The sequence below is a fragment of the Silurus aristotelis genome (genome assembly GCF_946808225.1).
Source record: "Silurus aristotelis genome assembly, chromosome: 2".
Taxonomy (NCBI): Eukaryota; Metazoa; Chordata; class Actinopteri; order Siluriformes; family Siluridae; genus Silurus; species Silurus aristotelis.
The window spans coordinates 22,164,851-22,184,620 of NC_139575.1; the positions used below are offsets into that span (position 1 = coordinate 22,164,851).

At 35.8% G+C, this 19,770-nt stretch overlaps 1 protein-coding gene across 2 annotated transcripts in view; it reads left to right on the forward strand.

The window, feature by feature from the left end:
- The window catches only part of kcnb1 (potassium voltage-gated channel, Shab-related subfamily, member 1), a 29,967-nt gene that overhangs the window by 3,529 nt on the left and 6,668 nt on the right, over positions 1–19,770 (forward strand). The gene's annotated exons all lie outside the window — the stretch shown is intronic.

A 19,770-nucleotide genomic window follows, 5' to 3' on the forward strand; every position in this document is an offset into this window, starting at 1 on the left:
AAGGAAAAATTTAATTTGGCCATATCTGTGATGCATGATCACAAGTGACTCATAATACAAGTATTCTGTAATTACCAGTTACCAATTAGTCATTAAGGATATAAGTGACTATTTTTGGAAGAAGGTGCCACATAAAGTATGGCCATATTAATAAAATTATTTTATTATTTCATCATTTAATGTCATGTTAATTAAAGGGAAAAAAGGTTATAAGTTCTGCAGGTAAATAAGTTCTGTATGAAAGGTGCCAGATCCTGTTTTGACAGTATTGTGGGGTCAAATTTTTAACAAGAATTTAACAAATGCTCAGTTGTTAACAATTTTGGAAACTTTTTAAATATGATTTGTGCTCCTGTGGATTTTTATTGACCATCTTTTGTATGTAATAGCTGTTACGATGACTGCAGGTCATCAGCTTTGCAGGTCTTTGCTAAAGAGATTGTACTCACCAAACACTTTTTTAGGAACTTCTGCACACCTACTCATTCATGCAATAACTGCTGATCTTTTGGATTTTTCACACATTACAATCTCTAGAATTTATTCAGAATGAAGAAGTAAAAAAAACACATTTTTAGCCAAATAGGTCTTAATGATGAGAGAGGTCAGAAATTGGCCTATAGAACAGATATGCATGTTAAACTTTTAGACAGATGGGCTACAACAGCAGAAGTTTATGTTAAATTAAAGCTTCAGTGGGTACAAGCTCACTGAAACCTGATAGTTAATGAATGGTAAATGAAATGGAGGTGGTTTATTGGTGTGGAGAATGTTTTCTTGGCATGACTGTAAATACCCATCAATTATTGCTTGAATGTCACAGCATATTTGAGTATTCGTACTCACCATGTGCATACCTTCATGGCCAGAATTGACCATCTCATAATGGCTCCATCCAGCCTGATTATGCGTTATGTCAACTTATAAAAGCCATCGCAACCTGGTTTCATGGACATGACAATGAGTTCGCTTTTCTTTAGTGGCCTTCCCAATCACTGAATCTAAATCTCATGTAACACCTTTATTGTATGAGAGAATGGAAGTTTCACTTCAGGAAAACACACCTGCAAAAGCAGCAGGTAATGGTGTTATGCAATCATATCAACATGGTCCAGAATTACTTAGAAATGTTTTTAATCTATGGAATCTATGCCAGGAAACGAGGCTGTTTTGAGATAGTTCTATCCAGTATTATATATAAGTTTCCTAATAACTATTTTTAGTTATTGTTAATAAAGGGTGCCAATAATTCTGGTGTTGATTGTTGATCACTGTGTGTGAGGTAGTAATAGCCCAAGCAAAGTATTGACAATGATGATACAATGCAGGGGATTTGTTAGATTGTTTGTTTACTGAAGTAGGTGATTCATCACTGCAGGCTTCTTTCACTGATATACATACAAAAATCAAAATGTTAAAGGAAAACTTACAGTGTGATTAATGTTAATCTAGATTGACCCAAAATGGGCCCCATGATTCATTACTGTGGGTGTTCATTAAACTCTATTAAACATTCCACACTACAGATATGATCAATGTACCACATTGACTTGAATATATCTTTGTTGTTCTTATAACTCCTCTTCGCTCTCTGTTCTTTTTTTCCAATTCCCTCCTTGTGTCCCAATCTCCCTTCATCCAGTCTTCTACACTGCATCTCCAGCTAAATGTCAAGGAAATGTCACATTAATTATCCTCCCTGAGACTTTGTGTTGCATTCTGTTTTTTTTTTGTTTTTTTTTAACTTCTTCTTTCTATCCTGTCCATATTCAGGCCAGCTCTGTCTACATCTGTCTCAAATCACATTTTACTGGATGGCTATACCGCACAATGCGATTACATCTGACCACCAGCCTATCTCTGCTAATTACTGTCTGCTCATATTTCATCGCTGACGTTTTTCTTCTGTGCACTTACATGGCAGAGTCTTGACTGGTACTGGACACTATTAACTTTTCGCTAGAAAGCAGGAGTGTCTTTTATTGTAGGAATTGCAATAAATAAACACCCCCTTTTACACATGTATTATAGATATAAAGAAAAGCAAAGTTCAGTTTCACCTTGTAAAACAACCAATAGTGGAGAGAATCACTTGCATAATATGTGTAAGTACGTGGACACCTGTCCTATCATTCTCATGTTTGTTGAAAATCCTGTTACAGTTGCTGTCACACTTTAGCCGTAATTATATCCTTTTTGAGTGCTTTTTTGGAGTGTGGCTATGGGATTTATGCACAAGAGTTTTAATGTGGTCTGGCACTGATCTTGGGTAAGGAGTCATGGGACAAGTCAGCATTGCAATTTATTTGAATTAAGGTCAGGGCTCAATTTCTTCCACACCAACCTTGACAAGCCATGTCATTGTGGTTCTTGTTTCATGCAGAGGGACATTGTAATACTGGAACATATTTAGACCACCTTAGAATCATTAATGGAATCTAAAATCTAAGATGCTGAAGCATGCAGAGACATTTTAGACAAATCTGTGCTACAAACTTTGAGGTAACAGCTTGGGGAAGATCCACATATACAGTAAGTGTGATGCTAATGCCATATTTATGGCCATATAGGCATTATGTAAATGGAATGATGACCAATGTTCAGTAAAGGTAGCACCATTGGACACATGCTGGTCACAATAACCCCAGATATATGCCAGGTAGAGTGCTGTCATGCAACGGCTGGCTGAAACAAGGCCAGTATTTTGGGAATCGGGCTGTGTGGCAGATCTAGTTGATAAGGTGGAACCAAGGCCTCAATTGGGTATCTTAGAGTCACAAATAGGAGTCTGTGGTCTATATGCTAGCAGGGTGGTGCAGAGCTCAACAAGGAAAGATCACAATTTTGTATCAAGTTAGTTTAAGCAAAATAAGTCCACATGTATTTGTCAAGCTTCCATATCTGAGACACCGTCTCTAGGTGCAGTCATATGCAGTGTTGAGACTGTGCCACTGTATAGCTCAGCTAAATTGCTGCCATTGAATCTTACTGTACATAGGTTCACCTTAAGAGTCATCCAAAATCGTGGAAATTATGATGGCCTTGATTAAATGGGAAATGCCTTTCACATGGACTCAATGTAAAGAGGCAAGGAATCATGCAAAAACTTAGATGAATGAAAGGAATGTTGGCTTGTATGTTGCTACACTGACAAATACCAATTGCATATTCACTCTAATTACAGACAGAAATATTGAAGTTGTCTTTATTCATTCATATTTGCTTTGCTTGATGGACCAGAACAAATAAACAATTTGGGAGAGACAGATGATTATTTGGTCTATAAGCTAATTAAACTGCAATATTAGATTTTTAGAGTGAAAGGAAGTACAGATTTTATTCTTATTCTTACAAATCTTCCAGCTTTTATTTTATCATTAAATTTTTAGTAATCATTTAATATTAATGTCACAATGCAGTTCAGATGCCTCTTTACTCACAATAGATACATGTGTTTCTAAAGAAAGCCACTGTGTTGTGCAAAGTAAAAGCTGTTGTGCATTCCAACTGCAATCTCCAGATATTCAGATCTTATTTCTAAAATAATTCTCTCTCTATATATATATATATATATATATATATATATATATATATATATATATATATATATATATATATATATATATATATTTATATACACACACACACACACACACACACACACACACTCACCGGCCACTTTATTAGGTACACCTGTCCGACTGCTCGTTAACGCAAATTTCCAATCAGCCAATCACATGGCAGCAACTCAAATATAGACATGGTCAAGACTGCTGCAGTTCAAACCGAGCGTCAGAATGGGGAAGAAAGGTGATTTAAGTGACTCTGAACATGGAATGGTTGTTGGCAAACGGGCTGGTCTGAGTATTTCAGAGACTGCTGATCTACTGGGATTTTCACACACAACCATCTCTAGGGTTTACAGAGAATGGTCCGAATAAGAGAAAATATCCAGTGAGCGGCAGTTCTGTGGGCGCAAATGCCTTGTTGATGCCAGAGGTCAGAGGAGAATGGCCAGACTGGTTCGAGCTGATAGAAAGGCAACAGTAACTCAAATAACCAATCGTTACAACCGAGGTATGCAGAAGAGCATCTCTGAACGCACAACACGTCGAACCTTGAGGCGGATGGGCGGATGGGCAGCAGAAGACCACACCGGGTGCCACTCCTGACAGCTAAGAACAGGAAACGGAGGCTACAATTCGCACAGGCTCAGCAAAATTGGACAATAGAAGATTGGAAAAACGTTGCCTGGTCTGATGAGTCACGATTTCTGTTGGACATTCGGATGGTAGGGTCAGAATTTGCCGTCAACAACATGAAAGCATGGATCCATCTTTTCTTGTATTAACGGTTCAGGCTGGTGGTGGTGGTGTAATGGTGTGGGGGATATTTTCTTGGCACACTTTGGGCCCATTAGTACCCATTGAGCATCGTGTCAACGCCACAGCCTACCTGAGTATTGTTGCTGGCCATGTCCATTCCTTTATGACCACAGTGTACCCATCTTCTGATGGCTACTTCCAGCAGGATAACGTGCCATGTCATAAAGCGTGAATCATCAGACTGGTTTCTTGAACATGACAATGAGTTCACTGTACTCAAATGGCCTCCACAGTCACCAGATCTCAATCCAATAGAGCAGCTTTGGGATGTGGTGGAACGGGAGATTCGCATCATGGATGTGCAGCCGACAAATCTGCAGCAACTGCGTGATGCTATCATGTCAATATGGACCAAAATCTCTGAGGATGTTTCCAGTACCTTGTTGAATCTATGCCACGAAGGATTAAGGCAGTTCTGAAGGCAAAAGGGGGTCCAACCCGGTACTAGTAAGGTGTACCTAATAAAGTGTATATATTAGTGCTGTCAATCGATTCAAAGATTTAATTCCATGATTGTCATGATTTAACTCACAATTAATCGCACATTTGCACATCATTTGCACATTTCTTCTGTTCTAAATGTACCTTAAATTAATACTTTTCAAGTTTTTAATTCTCTAATTAACATGGGCATGGACAAATATGGATGATTTATGCAAATGTATGTTTATTGTTAGTAAAACCTTACTTAACATGGAGCATGAAGACCAAATATTCTTGTAAATGTTTTAAAGTAATTATGGTGTTTTAAATTTGGTAAATCATCAGGACACGAAACAGAACTTTTGCTTTTTTTTATTTTGTTTCTTGAATTGAGACTTGCCACATCAGTAAAACAAATGTACACAATTACTGAACACTTTATAAGAAACACTATACTAATACCGGATAGAGCATGCCACTGCTCTCAAAACATGTAGGAAAAGATGTAGGAAATATTACTTTGAGATTCTGGTCCATGCTGACATGATCACATAACACAATTCCTGCTGATGTTTTAGGTGCATGTTCCTGAAGTGAATCATTCTCCCACATCTTAAAGGTGGTAAATTAGATTCAGCTGCAGTAATTCAGCAGGCCACTTATTGCCATGGTCATGAAATCAGTTTATGAGATTTTTAATATAGGATTTATCATGTTGGAAGTAGCCATTAAATGATGGGTCAATTATGGCCCTAAAGAAATGCATATGGTCAGCAACATTCAAGTGGTTCTATTCTTATGTAAGTAAGTCCCAATAAATAAGTAAATCCCAATATAGTCTTTTGCATAGTCTGCTGTTGTAGCCTATTTATCTCAAGGTTTAATGTATTGAGCCTTCTGAGATGCTTTTCTGGTCAAAACAATTGCATAGAAACTGTTAGTGCCACATAGCCACAGAGTCCCAGGTTTGATCCCACTATCCAAAAAACGTAAATGGATTGACTATGTAAAATCGCTCTTGAAATTAAGTTTCCTGCTTTGCCCCCAGTGTCTACTGAAGTAAATTCCAGATCCAATATGATTTTGATCAGAATAAAGTATAAAGAATGTGAACAAACATATCATTGCATGTGGTTTATTATGACACCTTAACTCTGTATTATGACACCTTAACTCTGAATTGTCACTTCAACTCTGAACTTGCACAGCACAGTGTCACTTTATACCAGTGGTCCCCAACCCCCGGTCTGTGGGTCAATTGTTACCGGGACGCACAGAAAGAATACATAACTTACATTGTTTCCATATTATTTATTATCTGATTCTGAGCGATGTTTTATTTTGGAAAATTACAGGATTCTCTCCTCCACATCTGTCTATGACTCACTCTTGATGCATGTGAAGATGTTTGCCTCTGTCACATCTTACTTACATCCGCTACCTTCTTAAAGGGGCTGCTCCGGCCGCTAACACATAATACATTACCGCTAAATTGAAACCCCCAAGCTAACAAAATAAACAAAAAAACTACACAGTGGATTCACGTTTATTATTATATTAAAAAAATACCAGTTTTTATCCTGGTCGTATCATATATTTTGTTGTATTTATACGCCACACCTTAAAGGTCGGTCCGTGAAAATATTGTCTGACATTAATCCGGTCCGTGGCTCAAAAAATGTTTGGGGACCCCTGCTTTATGCCACACCATACTGCACATAGACACTTTAAGGCTAATTAAACTAAATCAGTTTAATTTGTACTGTCAAGATCTGCCATACTCATTCATGTATATACATATATTTTCCATATATTTTTTATAGTTTTTACATTTTATTTATAATAATAATTTTCCTTTATTTTTTGTACCCTTAAATTCCACTCCTTTTTTATGCTTAGATGTTGGACAGTTGGACAAAGCATTTCACTGCATTTAATATGTGTATGTGACAAATAAAATTAGATTAGATTTGATTTTTTATTTGGTTTAAACACTGTAAATTACCAAGTAAGTGGTTTAATTGGCCTAACCACTTCAAACAATAATGACCTATGAGATCTTTTTCTTGGTGACTTCTGACTTCTGGCAACACTTTAGTGCAAAATATTACAATGTTTATGAGTCATGTAATGTTTTGAGTCACTTTTAAACACAAATGCTTCTGGAAGCCATAAGGCATGTTATTGTACAATTAAGTCTAATCATCTCACCGCAGCACCTCATTTGTGTCAGTGGGTCAGTCAAGTGGCTTTCATTTGCTTTTCAATAGGATTTCATTGAACAGACTGCTCGGTTTTTATATACTTAATATTCTTTAGGTAAGGCAAACTGGCTGATTGAGATAGTTGGGATGGAACATGGTAAATACTATAGAGCAGTGGCTAATAGATTACTGAATAATATATTGATATTTATTAGTAAATGGATAGACACCTTTGCCATATGTGTGGTGGCCTGAGAGAACCTTTCAGTCACTGAGTCTGGCAAACAGGTAAAAATGACAAAATATTGGGTTTTCTTCATGTAAAATAGTTTAAAGTAGTAAATATTTATTTCACCCAATTCCAACCTAAAAACCTAGCAGTGAAATTGATAACATTGTTTTAGTTGTTAGCTAAGTGTGCTTTCCTTATCAGTGGATGTTAGGTGATCAAGGGGTTTATATGCCATAATGAAATTGATATTAAATGAATAGATCCAGTTGGTAAGTGGTGTAAATTCCAGCTGACAAAAATCCATGATTCAGTTACACTATAGACAGAATGGCATACAGTGTTGTAGCAGAAGTATCAGTAGTGCTCTTTTGGATAATTATGAGGTACTGGCAAAAGAATTGTGATGAGTCCAATCCAAGTTTACATTTTTGCTCTTGATGCTCTTTTAATTATTATGGAGAAATGAGTAAATAATACTGAGCAGAGTTAAACATTAGCTTAAGACTACAGTTGTCATTAACTGTAACTGTCATTAACTGTTTTTGCACTCAAGTGTCCATCAGTGAAAAGCTGATAACCTCAACAATGATGGAATTATAATGAATGAACTTTAGGTCCACCCAGTCTGGTTCCTCTCAAGGTATCTTCCTTATTCCATCTCAGGAAGTTTTTCCTTGTCACTGTTGCCACTGGCTTGTTTATCGTGGATATATCTTGATGATTCAAACATTTAAAATTTATATTTGTAATCTATTCACATCTGTATCACATTCAATCTGCTTTGTGGAAAGTGCTTAAATTAAATTGAAAGCATTCAAATCTAATAGCAAAAAGTAAAATATTCTCACTTGGTGTTTATGATCAAGAAGATATTTGAATTGAGAGACAACGCTGAAGCTGCATAATTGAACTGGAATCATTGACTGAAGTTTTTTTTTTCCAACTGCATTTGACTTAGATGAGCTCACAGACATTCTATCATCATACCTGGTCATTTTTCAGCAACAACAGAAAGTTTAAAAAGAAAGTCTAATAAATTCAAATGTGGTAACAGTGTCCTGAACAGCTTGAAAATGAACATGCTGAACATGCTTTTGTTAAAAGACCAGGAAACCTACATGACCAAAAAGGGTCTCACTCTCCAATCTGAAAGCCTCTGTTTTCCCGAAATATCTTCAACAATCCACTAGAACTGGATGTAGTCCCTTTGTATAGTACTACAACTATAGGCTTTTCATCCAGATATGACTGAGACGGATGACATGTGATCACATTGATTAATTGTTTTTCTTCAAAATGCCACCAATTTGATTAGGTTATAATTCTATGGGATTTGCTTGCTGTAGTGTGCTTTCTAAAAATAATATAAACTTAAGATAATCCCAGTTTTATTCAAAAATTTTGAATTCATTATTTTAAAAAGGTTTTTGCAATTAGGAATATTATTACATATATTTCAAAGTGTAATTACTGTGGCTTTAATTAAATAGGTAATAAAAAGGGCTGCAATTATTTATCCAGGGTTTCATTGTAGGTTGTTGTCAGACATAGAATCAGACTTAGAAATCTCTAGAGAGGTCTGGAATATAAAGGCCTCAACCAGTAGATATCTTGATTTTCATTAGTTGTGTTGAGGTAAATCAACAAGCCAGAGAACTAAGTATGCTCTGTCTTTTGAACAAATAGCTTAAGCTGAGCCATCACAACCACTGATCTTAATTTGACAGTTACGCAATTAGAAAGGGACTTAAATTATCTACACTGCTAATTATTAAATGCCTCATTTTCTCAGTTTCATGAAGTGTTTATCACAGATCTAAATAACCTTAGAAGTGGGTGGGGAGGATGAGGGGCATTTTATGCATACATTTTTACAGATATTTTGAGTGTGAACATTATTAAGCAGATGATATGAATAACGAAGAATAAGACTATATCTAATGTCTCATCCATTGCCTTAACTCGACTTTACTAGGGCTCCACATTCTCTGTTAGCCCACCTGGCTCATAGAAAGATTCTTGAAAGTATGAAAGATTATTTAAGTTTGTCTCATTGTTGACTACAATAATTATTTCACATGATAATTATTATAATTGCTACTATTTTTGCATGCTTTTGTTTTTTTATTTTTTTATTTCAGCCTTAAATCATGTGTTCTAGCCTCATTCAATCAAAATGCATTTCCTTTTCTTGTATGCTGAGCTTTTAGTACAGGGATGCAATCATACACTTAAAAACTGAAATCATAGAAGCAACACTGTCAAGTAGTACCAGCAAAATATATGTCTTTTGCAGTAGGAAAAAATGGCTCTTATTTCCACATAGCATATGGGCTATATGATTAAGCACATTCAAAACATCCAGTTTGCAAAATATAGAAAAGGTATATGGTGCAATTAATAATGTAAAATATGACACTCTACTAAGTACCATCCAGGAGGCAGCTATAAGAGGTCATGCTTCAATCGGCATTTAATAGAGAAAGGCACCTCTCGACCTTCATTGAATTATGCTTGTGCAGCTGTTTTCTTTATGGTGCTGTTACCCTTTATGGTGTTTTACAAAGCACACAAACAGCAGGTGATGTTCCACACAAGAGGTTTTGAGCAGTTTATGAGCTTCCAGTAGTTACCTCCTTGTGTATAGATTACAGCACCTATTTTTAAGGTAGACGCAGAAATGGATCATTCTTTTTGACTTTGCAAAAGCTCCAGAACATTATCTTTACAAGATGAAAGTTTCAGGTCCAGTGTTTCTCATCACATTCGTCTGCATAAAACTGCAGTGTTTGGTTGAGATATAGTTATGGTAAGACTGGTGTATTTAGACAGAATGGGGCAATTAACAATGGAGCATGCTGAAGCTTCATCCAAAACAGCTGTATTAGCATACACCCACTGTTGGGGAATTGTGTTCCAATGCATCCTGGCCTAAAGCGCTTGTCTTTACCCTGTCTATTAAATCACATCAAAGAGTGAGTGAGTTAGCAAACAGATTAACGTCCACTCTTTTGTATATGTTTTCACCTTAGCTAAACTACCTAAGTGTAAAATGATAAAAGGTAGGCAACTTTTAAAACGGGTGTTTAACTCTCCACTTCCAGAGAATTCTTGCCTAATCTGCTATTTTGTAGCCTCACAGTGGTTAATGTAAAACTCTTCCATGGGATTGATTTGCTCCATTATGTTTGACACCACTTATGGGCTACTGAAATTTTGCAGAACATGCTTGTGTGATATGGCTGACAGGAACAGGACATTTGGGTGACATTGAAAAAGTATGTGGGACAGAATACCCAGGTTCACTGTGAGGGCTGCAAATTATAATATTCTGTCCAAGCAGATTTATAGCTGTGCATAGGCGATGTGTGGCCACTTGCAATTTCATCACTTAATCCAGATTTTTTTCACGTAATGAATAATAAATTAATAACAGCTATATACACGCTTTCATTATTTTATATGTACACATAACATATAGATTCCTTCTAAACCTTTACTGAGCGATGTTTGGCCTCTAGCAATTATTGCCTGCATTCATAATTGAAATGTCCCAGTGCTTTATCAAGAAGGGTTGTTTGGCATGAATGTCAAGCCTTAAGCCACTGAACAGTCTGCAAAGAATTGTGATTACCTTTAAGACCTAGCATTTCCACATGCATGATCAAGACATTTGTCTGGCTAAACATCTGCTATCCTTCCCCGAAGCCAGTTGTCCTGATAATGGAACATACACAGGTGCTGTTGATGCAGGTTCTCTAATGCAGCTCAGACACACTTTGGGAACACCTAGGTTACTACCCAAAGGGAAGCATACATCAGTCTGCTGTTGAGCAAGTAAATACATTTCCTTTCTCAAACAGCAATTAAATGTGCAATTTCTTCTTTCAGATCTACAGTTACAACTAATCATGTTTCTTTCCACCAGCATTATATCAGACTTTTATATCATATGCATATATAACCCGAAATTGTATTACGAGTACATTTAGGCATCTTAGAGCAATGATGGCACAGATTCTGTCAGAATAAATCTAGGGGGAAAAAACCTGTAAACAATCTGCTTTCACTCATTATTGCTTTTAGTAGCAGCTAAACATCTACAGTCAGTTTTGCCATTTTGTATAGAGTCTAATGGTGCTCCGATATGTATTTTTATTTCCAGGAAACATTTGAATGCAAGAGCTCCTAGGGCAACATTTTCTTTAATGGAAGCTGTTCCACGAATGCTGCTCAGCAAATGGGTCTGGGACAAATTGCAAACTTTTCTTCAGGGACTGCTAGACAGCAGCAAGTCCCTGACTACGCTAAATGTGTATATGGAGCGCATCACAACACAATAAATGGCATCTCTCTAGGGGCACGTAAACTTATTACAGCCTTTCTGAAAGCGAGTCACCTTTATCTGCCGCAATTTCTCAAGAGCCTGGAGTGAGATTCCACACTTTTGCTGTCCATTAAGGTTTCGACTTGCCAGTCTGTTGCTGGCAAAGGAATTTTAAGTGTTTTGGAAAATTTCAGCAAAAAAAGCAGGAGAAGCGCATTCTCTGGTTTGGTGAATAGATGGTGAACATATAGACTTATTGTTTCGGAAGGTTCATAAACATAGAGTACTTCTTTCTTTATCAACAAGTTTAACACCACCTGTCCAAGCTGTTTAAAAAGAACAGTTATCTTCAATATGTTTCCAGTGATTCCTAAGAAAAAAGGTTCCTCATATTGTGTCATCCAAGCCCTTCTCCCACAACATTTGAAAAGTTTGTTCAGTGAAATGCCTGCGTTGCCTCCTAATCCACCATCAATCTTATAAGAGCTCGGTGAGCAGGTTCTAAGGAAAGATGCCTCTGTTATCAAAGCCTCTGTTTTTATAAAAGATCTTGAACAGTCCACTAGAACTGATGTACTTCCTTTGTATTCTACTACAACTACAAGATTTTCATTCGGATATCCGTGAGATCAGAGACACTGTCGATGTGGATGAAAGATGTGATAAAAATGATTGCTTATTTTCAATCAAAGTGCCACCAAATTTATTAGATTATAAATCTGGAGAAGATATGGTGCTTGCTTTGTTATAGCCTTTTTTTTTGGACAATATTTTACTCTGATGTATTCATTCATTTTACCTATAAAATGTTTTTTGCAATTGAGAACTTTATTACAAAACATGGAATGAATGCTTGTCTCCACAGTTTGTTTTTACTTTTTACTTTTAGCAAAGCCAGAATTTAAAGTGTTTTTACATTATTTGCGATTGAGATGCTAAAGAGCAACACCAGTTTCCAGATATTGTGATAGAATGTCATAATTTCACCATGAAGTGTTTTCCCAGGCCACCATGAATGCATTGTTTTTCCATTGGGCATATATTCCTATGTGTAATTACTGTGGCTTTAATTAAAAAGGTATTAAAAGGGCTTCAATTATTGGTCCGAGGTTTAGTGTAGGTTGATGGAAATCTCTAGAGAGTTCTGCATCATGAAGGCCTCCACCAGTAGATATCTTGAAAAACTATGTGGGACAGAATGCACAGATTCAGTGTGAGGGCTGCAAATTATAATATACAGGTCCAGCAGATTTAGACTGCGTGTAGGCGATGTGTCTATACACAATGTAATTACTTCTTGGGCATTACATATAGTTTTGTTGTACCAGAAAATCCATAAAAATAAAGTACTACTTTTAACATCTACAAAATTTAACACCACCTGTTAGAGTTGTGAGATTGGAACAGTTATCTTGGCAGTTAACTTATCTTTCCAGTGAATCTTAAGATGTTGAGATAATGTGGCATCAAAGTGATTCTTTCCACCACATTTGCAACGGTTGTTCGGTGAAATGCCTAGGTGGCGTTTCATCCAGATCCAGCATCAATCTGACAAGAACTTGTTCAGGAGGTTCCAGGGAAAGATGGCTTTATGTTAATAGTGTTTTTTTCCTAAATGATGTACCACTTTGTGAGTTGTTGAAATCTATTGTCATGTTTGGGCATGCTCACAAGATGGTATTTAGCTGACTCACAATACTGGTGTTAATTGTTTTTGGGTTTTTTTGCATTTAAAATTTGTATAATTCACATTAAATAATTAAATAAATAATAAAATCAATAATTCATTAATAGCCCACACCTTGTCAGGTGCCATTGTAATAAGATAATCAATGTTAGTGGTTTTGATGTTATGGCTGATTTGTGTCAGTGCTGACAAGGTTTTGAAGTGCACATAATATATGCATGAATGCTGTGTGAATACTTGCACCTTTAATCGCAGCAATTCCATTCACCGCCACCATTGACATGCAAGTCATGTTTCCATGGTGAACTACACTGGTTTCCATGGTGATGCCTTGTGTTTTGGTGCTGAAGTAAGAGTGTGCAGTGTGTGTGCTGAGTCTATAATGTGACTCTCAGTGTTTCTTTGTGACGTCATGGGAGTGAGAAAAGAATTTGGAGCAAAACATAGCCAAAGATACAATGCAGTATGTTTGCTGCTGTTAAATAATTTATTTTGTGTATAACATTATTTCAAAATGCCATTCAAAAAGAAATGTGGTTGCAAGTGAAAATAGTGAAGACAGCTATTGCTACAGAAGCTGCAGAGTCCAAATTCTTACATAACTGCCTCTCAAGGTTATACTCAATTATTTGTGATTTAATAAGTAAATGGGATCAGCAAAGCAGTAAAGTATAAAACCTTAAACCTTAAAACCTTGTCCTGTCATTTGAAATGACAGGACAGTACAGTCAGTATTTCTACAATTAAAGTGTTTTGATATAATAATGGTTTTTGTCTTTGTTTTTGGAATACCAATATGTTGCTGGAATTAAAATGTACCACTATTTTTTGCATATTATCATAGTGTCATATTTTCTCTTAAAATGACTAGAATGTCTGACTACAAAGGTTTATATTACATCAGCCATTTACTTACTTGTGCATTTCTTTCACTGAATGGGATTTTTCTCTAGTAGTGTGCTAAGGGAGACCAGTGACTCAGAAAGTATATAAAGGTCAACAAGGGTCATTTTAAATACAGCTAGATTTGATGCATTGTGGTCAGTGGAAGGCTTGGCGGTACAGAGGGTAGTTTTGCTTCCTCAGGTACTGGTGTAAGGCAAAAAAGTGCAGTTAGCATTCCAATTCATCCCAAAAGCATTCAAATGGGGTTGAGGTCAGGCCTTTGACAGGGCATCTCAAGCTCTCCTTCACCAAGTTAGGTGAACCATGTCTTCATTGGCCATTGCACAAGACTATGCCACCTGTGCTAAACAATGTTTGGGACTCGTAGTTCCAGTGAAGGGAAATTGTAATGGTCCACCATACAAAAGCAATCTATACTACTGTATGTTTCCAACTTTAGGGTCAAAAGATTTGCCAAATGTCTATACTTGGGAGTGATAGATAGTTGTTAATAAGCTTTTAATCATATATTGTATGTGTATTAATTATATATTCAATCATATATTGTTTGTGTATTGTATTCACACAAGTTTAATTTTTTTATGGCTGGTCAGATTGGACTAAAACCCCAAATCTGAAAAAAAAAAAAACAACAACAACCTAGAGTAAGCAAAACCATTCATCTTGAATAACTGTTTGGTTTTGGTCAGGGTCATGGTAAATCCGGAACCTTTCCCCACGAGCACTTTAGTCCATCGGAAAACACAGTCTTATATTCTATACTTATATACTTATATTCGCATATTGCCCTAGTGGTAATTTGGACAATCGAATTCTCAACAACACCAGTTATGAAAGTGTTCATGCGCATTGCCTTGGTGAGGTCATTAAATCTGATTCAACTATTTATGCATTTATCTGATATTTAGAAGAAAATAACACATTAGACCTGAACACAGCAGGTGGGTTTTGTTTTGGCCCTGGTATAAAAATGTGTTCTACACTCACCAAACAAGATATGAGACATACTATTATATTGTCACACCTGTAAGATAGGAGAAGTAAGTGTGCATGAATAATCGTAGCACAAGACGTGTAAAGAAAAGTATGTACACGTATTCTTGTTATTGTGAACTGCTAAGATACAAGTAAATGTAAATATTTTCTGGTGTTATATGTTTACACCACTCTTGCCTACACCTTTTAACTGGAGTGGTTTTGTTCTGGTTTTTCATCAATGCCTTCATCTTCACACTCACACTCGTTCACCGCACACACACACACACACACACACACACACACACACACACACACACACACACACACACATGCGCGCACACACGCATGCATGCACACACGCACACTTCTATCTCTGCAATGCTAAAAAGCCTGTCGTCAGTGTCGCCATAGCAACAGTGTCGTATGCTTGGACGCACAGCTGTCTCTACCAAGATTAGCTTGCGTGTATGTAGGGTTGGGATGATATGTATGACTTAAATATCGTGCATGTTGCTGGTGTGTTTGTTTTTTGTGAGTTCTTTCAGAGTCTGTTAGCATGAATGAGGCATGTTTTCTGTTCTATGTACATACATCTCTGCACACTCGAACAAAAATACATTACAGAGATGGGAAGTAATGATGTACAAATACTTCACTGTACTTAAGTAGATTTTTCTGGTATCAGTACTTTACTTTACTATTTATTTTTCAGACAACTTTTCACTTTCTCTCTACATTTTTACACAAATATCTGTACTTAATACTTCTTACATTTTTAAAACAGGCTTGTTACTTTATTTTGAATCTATTTGGTGACGTGATCAATATTTTTCTTCTTATTACACCGTTTTCAGCCCATCAACCGATTTCTTGTCATTGAGCTGTTTTTTCAACATACCACTGGTGTATCATTTCCCGGCTCTCACGCACCACCGACGTAGACTAGTTTTCGAAGCTAACAACAAGCAAGTCAGAAGACAACAAGAAGTATAGCTAACATGGATGAGACAAAGGGAGTCAGTGATGTAAACATGATTGAGAAAAGAGACATTCCTGATCACCTGATCCTCATCATCTTTTCTTTGCTTGTGATTTTTATGGTGGTTGTTCCACCTAAATACTTTAGGTAACAAAATTTGTAATTAATTTCATATTAATATGTTAAAATGATAAAAGGTCCAGTTACCAGCAAGACAATAAAACAGGGAGTAGAAATGAATGCTTTTTACTTAAGTACATGTCTGAGCCCAAACTTCTTTACTTTAACTTGAGTGAAAACTTTCAGTCTTTTTAAACATAAGTATCTGTACTTTCACTTGAGTGAAGTATGTGTGTACTTTTGCCATTTTTGATACAGTAACGCATACATGTTGGCATGTTGGTACTGTGCCATCAGTTACTCATATATTACATGATATTCCTTATATAATATATAAATATAATATAATAATAAGTTGAATTAATAATTATTCTTCACACGGGAATAAAAACAGTGTGTGTGTGTGTGTGTGTGTGTGTGTGTGTGTGTGTGTGTGTGTGTGTGTGTGTGTGTGTGTGTGTGTGTGTGTATGCATGAAAAAAGAGTTTCTAGATTTTCTTTTCTTTTCTAGACTGCTGTTGTCCCCTCTACTGTACTATAAATAGCTTTCTAACTGTCTGGGTGGGTTTAAATATAGACCCCAAGACAGGATTCTCCCCCAGCACTCAGTGACATGAATAATATATGAGAAAAAGGCTATGCCAAAGACCTGTCATTTAGGTCAGCTGTGTGTGTGTGTGTGTGTGTGTGTGTGTGTGTGTGTGTGTGTGTGTGTGTGTGTGTGTGTTTGCAGTGCACAGCTGCATTTTTGGTTCATGTCTCAAGGGCAAGAAAACAAAACAGAAATCTAATTTTTCTGGCATTATGAAGCAGTGTGAAGACTTGGAAGTATTGACATTCAAAAGGTTTTGTGAACTGCCACGATCGTTTGCGTACGTGTGTGAATGCGTTGTCATTCAAATGTTGTGGAAAATGGGGAAAATATGGTCTTTACTTGGTAACCATGGAGACTGTGTCACTTTTTGAAGGGCTTGGAGGCATACTTAGAAACAGTCTGCTAACACACTGACTGTCATGCGCAATGTGAATGTCCTGACTACAAAATAAACTTAAACTCCATACATTTACAGTTTCCTAACTTAATACCAATTTTTTCCTACTATAAACCTTCAGAATTAATTCTATTAATCTGCAATTTGAGACTGTGCTAAAAAGGATTGATAGCAGTCGGCTGCTCCCAGTTGTGTAAGTATTAAGATGGTAACTGAAGTCAAAAATATGAGGGCATCATCATAGCATACAGCTGCCAGTCATTCAAGACACAAGTATTTCGACTTCTGAACTCAAGGTGTGTGTGTTTTTCAACGAATACAAGATACAGACACAAAACTGGGATACAGATGACTACACATAGAAGATACTCTGGCAGGGAATGAAATCTTTATGAACTTACAAGCCTTAGACCTTATGTGTAGGATAGACATGGTTGCTATAGAGACAGATCTGCAGTAACATGTTCAAGGTCAGAGGAAGAATTCCTAGAGAAAGGCATAGAATGGCCAAAGGTGAGGGTAAGCCTTTTTAGCACGTACTTACAAATATGCATGCTGGTTTTATTGTTTGTTAAAACAGGAACACACACACACACACACACACACACACACACACACACTTGCCAAAAATTCAGAAAAAAAGAACTCTTTGTTTGATTCAACCAGTTCCGATTTTTTTTTTTTGGTTCATATATGATTCAGGACTATTTATTACTGCATACAAAATGCCATAATATGCAGTGTTCGTTAGCTATAAATGTATTGTTTTGAACTGTAAAAATAAAGAACGAAAAATAAGTTACATGAAACAAGCAATAGAAGGGTTTATCATTTATAATTATTTGAAAATTATTATAAACAAGGCCAAAAAATTTAACGAGTAGATAGTGAAGCAGAGGTAAACAGTGAGGCTCTTCATTCACATCTTGCCATGCTGCCATGGCAACTGGGCTGTTCTTCTCTGATTGGTTGTGGCTAAAAGGTGAATTGCATCTGAGAGAGATGCTTTCTTCTGAATGTGTTAGAGAGAACATTTTTTTATAAGAATGTTTCTGCATGGGCAGAGGTGGGGGAACTTTGAACAGATGTGCATTTAATCAATTTAATGTTCATTTTAATAAGGATCTTTTGTTATTAGCAACAGACCTTTAAATGCATTTTGCAACCATTATAATACCAAGCAGCAGAGATGGCAAAAGTACACACATCCTTCACTTAAGAAGAAGTGCAGATACTCATGTTTTAAAGACTCTAGTAAAAGTTCAAGTACTGATTATACTTTTTACTCAAGTTAAAATAAAGAATTTTGAGCTCTGACATGTAGTTAAGTAAAAAGTAGCCGTTACTACTACCTGTTTTAGTGTCATGCTGGTAACTGGACCTCATGTCATAATAATATAAGGGCTGTCAATTGATTAAAATATTTTATATATATATATATATATATATATATATATATATATATATATATATATATATATATATATATATATATATATATTCACTGAGATCCATGTTTTTTGTTTATGTCTCTGTAAAGAGACCACAGAGATGGCAAAGAGCGCCCCCTGTCTTTTTTCTTTATATTACAAAACACAGTTTTGTTGTTATAATGTGTATACAAAAAAAAGTTGACTTTTTACAGATTCGAATTATGTATCGATTTTATCTGTACGATGAAAAAAAGACAGTAATTATAAGTTAGTTTCATATATATACTGTATATCCCCATGAAGATAGGACGTCATGAATAAATGTATGTTGCGCCCCTCTTTTATATATATATATATATATATATATATATATATATATATATATATATATATATATATATATATATATATATATATAAAATATATATATATAAAAAAAAATATATATATATATATATATATATATATATATATATATATATATATATATATATATATATATATATATATATAAATGCGTGCTACATTAATCACGCATTAAGAAAAATTGGTGCCGTTAAATGGATTTGAATATTGACGGTCCTAGTTAATATATTAACACAAAAAACTAATTTTAAATTTTGTTACCTAATGAATGTATCCTGGCTCAACATCCACCATATAAAACACAAGCAAAGAAAAGATGATCAGGTGATCTGGTATCTCTCTGTTCTCAATCATGTTTACATCACTGACTCCCTCTGTCTCATCCACGTTAGCCCCATATTTCTTGCTGCCTTCTGCTTTCTGCCTACACCAGTGGTGGTTAAAAAAGCCACGCAATGACAGGAAATAGGTTGAAGTGCTAAAAAAAAGGCACACAGTAAGAAGAAACAATATTGATCATGTCACCAAACAGATTCAAACTAAAGTAACGAGTCTGTTTTGAAAATGTAAAAAGAAAGATCCGGTAATTTGTGTAAAAATGTAATGAGTGAAAGTAAAAAGTCTGAAAAATAAGTAGTGAAATCAAGTACTGATACCAGAAAAATCTACAATAACGAAGTATTTGTACCTCGTTACTTCCCACCTCTGACAAGCAGCACAGTAAAACCATTCCAAATA